Source organism: Chenopodium quinoa, unplaced genomic scaffold (genome assembly GCF_001683475.1).
Source record: "Chenopodium quinoa cultivar QQ74 unplaced genomic scaffold, ASM168347v1, whole genome shotgun sequence".
NCBI lineage: Eukaryota > Viridiplantae > Streptophyta > Magnoliopsida > Caryophyllales > Amaranthaceae > Chenopodium > Chenopodium quinoa.
Window position 1 is genome coordinate 147,335 of NW_018742263.1, and position 6,635 is coordinate 153,969.

The 6,635-nt window shown below is 34.4% G+C and overlaps 1 long non-coding RNA gene across 2 annotated transcripts; it reads right to left on the reverse strand.

The window, feature by feature from the left end:
* Window positions 1–1,242: 1,242 nt before the first annotated feature.
* LOC110683591 lies at window positions 1,243–5,128 on the reverse strand. Of its 2 annotated transcripts, none has more exons than XR_002503633.1 (5): window positions 4,863–5,128; window positions 4,552–4,737; window positions 2,887–2,962; window positions 1,886–2,056; window positions 1,243–1,627 (listed from the first exon to the last, which is right to left on the reverse strand). It is a non-coding gene; the product is annotated as an uncharacterized LOC110683591 (long non-coding RNA). The 2 variants fall into 2 exon arrangements; XR_002503631.1 differs by having other exon boundaries at window positions 2,847–2,962.
* Between the last annotated feature and the right edge of the window lie 1,507 nt (window positions 5,129–6,635).

A 6,635-nucleotide genomic window follows, 5' to 3' on the forward strand; every position in this document is an offset into this window, starting at 1 on the left:
TGTATTAGATTCCATTTAAGTGCTTTCCTAGAGTTTAGGTTTGTTTTCTTAGCTTGAGGTCCCATTATTGTGTTACTGTCAGATCAGTGTTCACTAGGGATTCTCCTTGTATGTCATTTAAAGCTCTTTAGAGGGCGAATGATTAATGAAATCTTAAAACCTTCTACCAAGTGTTGCCTGGCTTTTATGCTTGTTTGTTGTTAGACCTTTATAGATATTGTGTCTTACTTGCATATTAGCTCCCCTCCAACCCAACTTGATGCGCTAAGGACTCGTGGTTCGGACCCGCTTGTGCCCGCTTTGAAGTATCGGCCGTCACAAGCCCCGACCACCCGCACTCCGTCGCCCAGATAGACGTGAGTCCTCCTGAGATTCTATTGCCCGCTTGTGTTGCTTTGTGCTCACAAGCCCCTCTTCCGCTCAAGGCTAGCGTTCTTGCCGCCAAAAGGCTAGAGCGCGCCGCACGTTTCGGGGTCCAAACTCCCGGACCGTGACACAAAGCCTTTTATTCCATCAATGGTGCCCCATCTTAGAGAAGCGTTTGTTTCGGCTCACAAAGCAATTCGGAGTATATTTTTCAACATTGTCAAGAGGACTAATTAATTCTAGTCTCTCCATTAGCCACATCAGTAAAAATTCAATGCAAATAAATTAATATTACTATACAAAAATATGTTTTTTATTTCTGTAATTAAAAATATTATTTTTCTACTTGTAATAAAATTGGAGAGCCCCGAAAAGGTGCTTTTGGATTTCTCTTCAATTCATCAAGACTAAGCATAGTTTCTCCAACAATTAATGGCATTGGATTTATTCCAGATTCAATCTGCTCCAAAATAGTTAATATAATTGCTTGACCCTCATTAATTCTACCACTAGTGAGAATATATTGGTTAATCATGCAAAAGAGAAAAGCCCTTCTTCCACTAGTAGAAAAACGTAAAAGAGCACCAGTTCAAAACCCCCCAATAGCACCGGTTTTGAACCGGTGTTCATGTTAGGGATGCCAAAAAGTGAGAGTTTTTGCCACTGGTTCACATCCGGTGGAAATAACACAGTTATTAGCACCGGTTCAGTTCAGAACCGGTGCTAATAATAAAGTTTATAGCACCAGTTCGGTTCAGAACTGGTGCCCTTTATGCCCCAAAAAAAAATGATTTTTTATTTTTGCATTTTTTTACTTATATTGATATATAAACACTTACATATATATAAACTTATAATTTTTATTAATATAAAGCTGTAACATTACAATTTTAATTCAAAAAAAAAAAAAAAAAGAATATAGTTTTATATTGTAATAGACCGACTGTAATAATATTACAACAGTAGCGTAGAGCAGATTGGCAGCAGTGGCGTAGAGCATAGCAGCAGCATCTGCAGGAGCATAGAAGCAGTAGTGTAGACCAGAAGAACAGCAAGAGCATAGAAGCATGCAACAGCTGTGATGCGAGGCAGCAGCCTTGCGAGCCAGTAGCTGCAGAGCAGCAGTAGCAGCCTTGCGAGGCAGAAGCTGTAGTGGTTTCACAGACAGAGAATAAGGCATATACCCTTGTTTTGAACAAGACATAAGCTATCTCTTTTTCAAGACTTGTGTGTCGGTCCACAATCACAAAAACAGCCTCAACTGAAACAATATGATTATAAGTCAATACAATTAGTTTCAATTTAGCAAATGTAAGGTGAAAAGAATATAGGTGCATTAATGGTTAGCAGTATTCAATGAAATATCAAACAGATATATCATCTAAGTTGCATTAATGGTTAGCCAGGTTCCAACAATCCCACAATGCTAATTGACACATATGACATGTACAAAAAATGGCAACGCAAAACCTCCAACAGACTCAAAATCCAGAGAAATAAAACAGGGATGACATCTTACTTTATCAAGAGGGATTGCCTTTGACTTGTAAACATTTAGATCCAACTCATAGCATGTCATGTCAGCAATAATGCCTCTTGCTTTGAAAACTTCAGGAAACTTCCCACTGTATCTTCCTGATATTGTCAATGGGCTTTGTGATGAAAGATCTGGAACATTGATTAGGTGCACCTGATAGTTTGATTGCAAACAAATGCAATGGCATTCAGTAGACTAATAAGCATGTTATCAACTGGGTCATAAAAAACATGACATCTTACAGCTAGTCCAACAAATTTGCAGCTATCACACTAGCTCATTTAGTGTAAATGTTAGCAGAAAAGATTAAATAAAAGAGCTTTTACCCTGGTATTACAGCACCTGACCTATCAAATACAATGGTTTCAAAGACATGCATAACTGGACCTTTGGGAGACATAAACAAGTCTAACACCAAATTAGTCAAACTCAGGTACATAAAGCAATGTTAAAGCTATAATGCTTATAATTTTAGAAATGAGTGTCAAACTCCGGACTGGACTCAAGAATGTGACACAAAGTTTCAATTCATTGATACACCTAATGCATACTTTCCTTTGTTACTCCATAGTTGAGCATGAATGAATCTGTTCAGAACATTATTGCCAAACTTATCAGTTTCATTATCCCTTTTATCTCTACATTTTAATTAAAGGAACAGAACTCCATGTTCTAGTATACTGAATGTCTGAGATATATAGTGATAAAGACGTTATTTGAGACCAAATATAACCCTTTGGCCTTTCCACAACTTGATATCAAAGCTATGCATATATATAAGTTAGCACATAACTAAAGAATAGAAAAAGATATGAACTCATTTTTTTGTAAGTCTCGAAGCTTACCATAAAAAACAGTCTATAGTGGGGAGCCTATATAATTAGATATGAGCAATATGATACAAACAGGCTCTGAAGTCCACAAATAAGAAGATGAGACTAACCCCTTAATTAGCAAGGAAATCATTACGTTACGGAGTTCACCTGCATTAGCATCTTCAAATTTGTCAAAATCGCAGCTTGAACCCCTTAATTAGCAAGGAAATCACCCTGATCAAGCCTGAGACAGCAGAGAGCTTTATTAAAAACTAAATGTTAAAATTTCAATATAATAAAAATCTTAGTTTGGTACACTGCCGGAAAGTCTGCTTATAATCATAAATAATCATTTTTACGGAAAGGAGAAATCAAGGCGAAAATGTACTTTGTATTAGACTTAAAAAGACAATATACCATTAGAATTCAACAATTCAATTCGGTCATAAGCCATCAAACAAATTTTAAATGACATTATTGAACAACTATCGCTCAGCATTAAACCCCAAAATATACACAGAATTAGTACCACTATGTTTCTGCTTAGATGAGACAGAGATCAAGGCAGGAGAGTGATCTCCCTGACATTGTTAGCAAAAACAATACACACTGTTAGCAACACATAAACAGGCTCAAACCCTTCTCCAATCACAGGAATCATTCGAAACCTCTCCAATACATCCACCCTCTAAATTGTGCATGGGGTACATACTGATACACGTAATCTCAAACTACCAACTAAGTCAAGTGTAAGGCTTTTAGACATACACATGCATACCCTTATCTCACTGTCCAACCTTATGAATTCCCACAGCCAATAGGACCTCTTTATTCTGAATTTCTTATTATTAGTATTCCATTAAAAAAAAAAAAAAAAAAAAAACAGATTTTTGCAAGAATCATCTTTCTTTCTATCTTTTGAAATATGCAGAAACTATGAATGTTATAACAAAATTTTGAGGCACAACTCAAAAAAAAAATTAAAAAAAAAAAGATGACAAAAATGAAAAGTTTATAAGCAAATATGACAGCAAAACAACACCAAATTCACTGAATCTGGTCACTAGCATATAAGTGATCTAACCATGCAAGTACTTTTTCATATCTAAGCAAAAAGAGAGCATGAAAATTATAGAAGAGCATGAAGATTATGCAAACTCTAGAGGTCTCAAATTAAAAGAGTTCAGCTAGAATTCCTCAAAGCAGAAGTTCATTAGAGCAAAAATCAGGCAAGAAACAAGAGCATAAATAATAAAACTAACGAATATTTGGCATTGAAACAGGTTAATGAGTAAATAAAGAGCATTGTATATTGCCTTAGTATCCAAAATTATAGAAATAAACTTGTCATCAAAGTGAGCATTGTATTCTCTAACCAAATCAATGGTTTTCTAATATGAAGCATGGTCACCATGTGACATATTTAATCACACCAATTCATTCCTTCCTCAGCTAGTTTCCATATCATTTCACGACTACTCGTCGAAGGACCAATCGTACAAACAATTTTAGTTTTTCTCCAAGCATTAGATTTTGGTTCATCCAAAAGTAAATCAACAGATTGCAGCACAAATGGACGCTATAAATAAAGTGCCAATTAGTTCAATGATGCAACCAAACCATCCAAAACTCGTAACAAATCACTCATCTCGTAACAAATCTGGTAGCAAAAAACAATGCATTATATTCAAAACAATAACATCAATTCCTCTAATTAAAGACACTTAACTATCATTCATTAAATGCGATATTCTTGTCAAATATGAATTCAAATATCACAATGAATTAATCAATTAAACTGGACAAATAAATAGAAATTATATAAAAACTTACTGGAGAGATAAGGCCATTGGGAGAATCGACACTAATAGCAGGTTAAGTGCTTTAATTTTAACAGATCGAACAGTGAAGGACTCCTTCGATAAAAATCGTTTTGAGCTTCAATTTGACATCAATCTGAGCAGCCAAATCTTGCACAGTAATCACCTCCAACATTGTACACAATACAATCATGCAAACCTATACATCCATGCAACCAAATTTCCATCACTAAGCAAATTAATCTAACATTTACAAACAACAAAAATCCTAGAAATTGAAAAATAAATCAAATTAACAATAAAAAAAGGAAAGTATAAACATACCAATACCCAAGATCTGAAGCAGAGGACTTGAGAAGAGATATACCCGTTACCATCGCCGCCGGTGAAGAAAACGCGCTGCCGTGTATGGTGAAATCAAAAGGAGAAAAGGAGAGCGATCCAGTTTAGGATAAAGGACAGATAGAGATGGCGCCGCAGGGTGGAATGGACGGCGGGACGGCGGAGATGAGAGATACGAGAGAGAATCCAGTTTAGGAGAGAGAGATAGAGAGCGCGAAGAGAGAGAGAACAATCAGAAGGAAAGAGAAAGAAAGAAGAGGGGAAAGAGGGAGAAATAAGAGGGCTGGTTTTTTTTTTGTTTTTTTTTTTTAACAGTAAATTCCCACCGGTTCAAACCGGTACAATTTTATTAATTTGGCACCGGTTTAGTTTAAACCGGTGCCATTTCTATTATACTGAATTACTCCTAATTTTTTTCCCACCGGTTTTTAAGAATCGGTGCTAATAACTCGGTGCCCATTTGTATTTTTCTACTAGTGTTCTATAAACATGAAGAGATTCAGAATAGGGTCTATCAAAGTAATGGCGTGCAAATTCTTTTAAATTAACTACGCTGCCATCTACAATATTTGTGAGATCTTTGTCTCTCAAATTAAAGAAGCGTTCAAAGTCTTTACAATAATATTCATTTATTATAGGGATTACCGCAAGATCTAATGAAGGGAAGCCTAAGATAACACCAAATTCTTCTGGTAAAAGGCTAATTTCATCACACCCTAGTCTAAAACAATGAGTATATGTGTCCCAACATTCTAAGACGGTATGAATAAAATCTGTAATACCCCGTATTTTCATACGTATTTTCCTAATTAATTATTATTTTCTAAAAAGGGTATTTTAGTAATTCAATTTACTATTTAAATCTTGGAGCCAAAATGATATTTGAATTTTGGCGCCAAAAGTATTTTGAAAACTAATCATTATTTTGGATAAGATTTATTATCCATTTATCCAATTTTAAAAACCGGATTATTTATATATTTCGGATATTTTAATTAAGGAAAAATCTATATTTTATTATTATTTTAATAAGTCCGAAAATCCCATTTATTTAGCTAATAATTTCAAATTTTCTTATGTATAAAATCTGATTTTATTAGTTAAATTATTTGGTGAATATTTGGTATTTTATTATTTAATTATTTATTACAATAAATATTATTTACACAATTATTTTTAATTCCTTTAAACTAGCAAAATATATTCCTAAATACTAAATAGGAAGGCCGAAAATATGAGCTTAGGAAAGCTCAATAATTTCGGCCATCCCATAAAGATTTTGGGAAAATATTTTGGTAATTTGTATTCTTAATTATCTCCCATAAATCTCCTATTTTCCATAATTCTAATTCCCCATCTTTTTGATATCCAATTATTATATTTTCTTGCCATTCATTATTCTTAATTATTACCCAAGCAATTCCAATTTCCTTAACATTTTTCATGACATACATACCTTCCATAAATCTTTGCTCACTTCTCCAAGTAATCTCTTAAACCCTAATTACCATAATTCTTCCTACATTTTCCTACCATAATTCATGCTCATACTAGCCTATAAATACCCCTTCATACCTCTCACATTCTTCACGCCAAATTCTCTTCTTTTTCTTCTCCTCAATTTTACACAAATCATCCCGTTCATCTTTGAAGCCAATTTTTGGGCACTTCTGGTCAGTTTTTGGGGTAGTGATGTTTCAAAGAAAGTTGTTCCTATAGAAACATCCTTGAGGTTAGACTCAAAAATCACCTAAT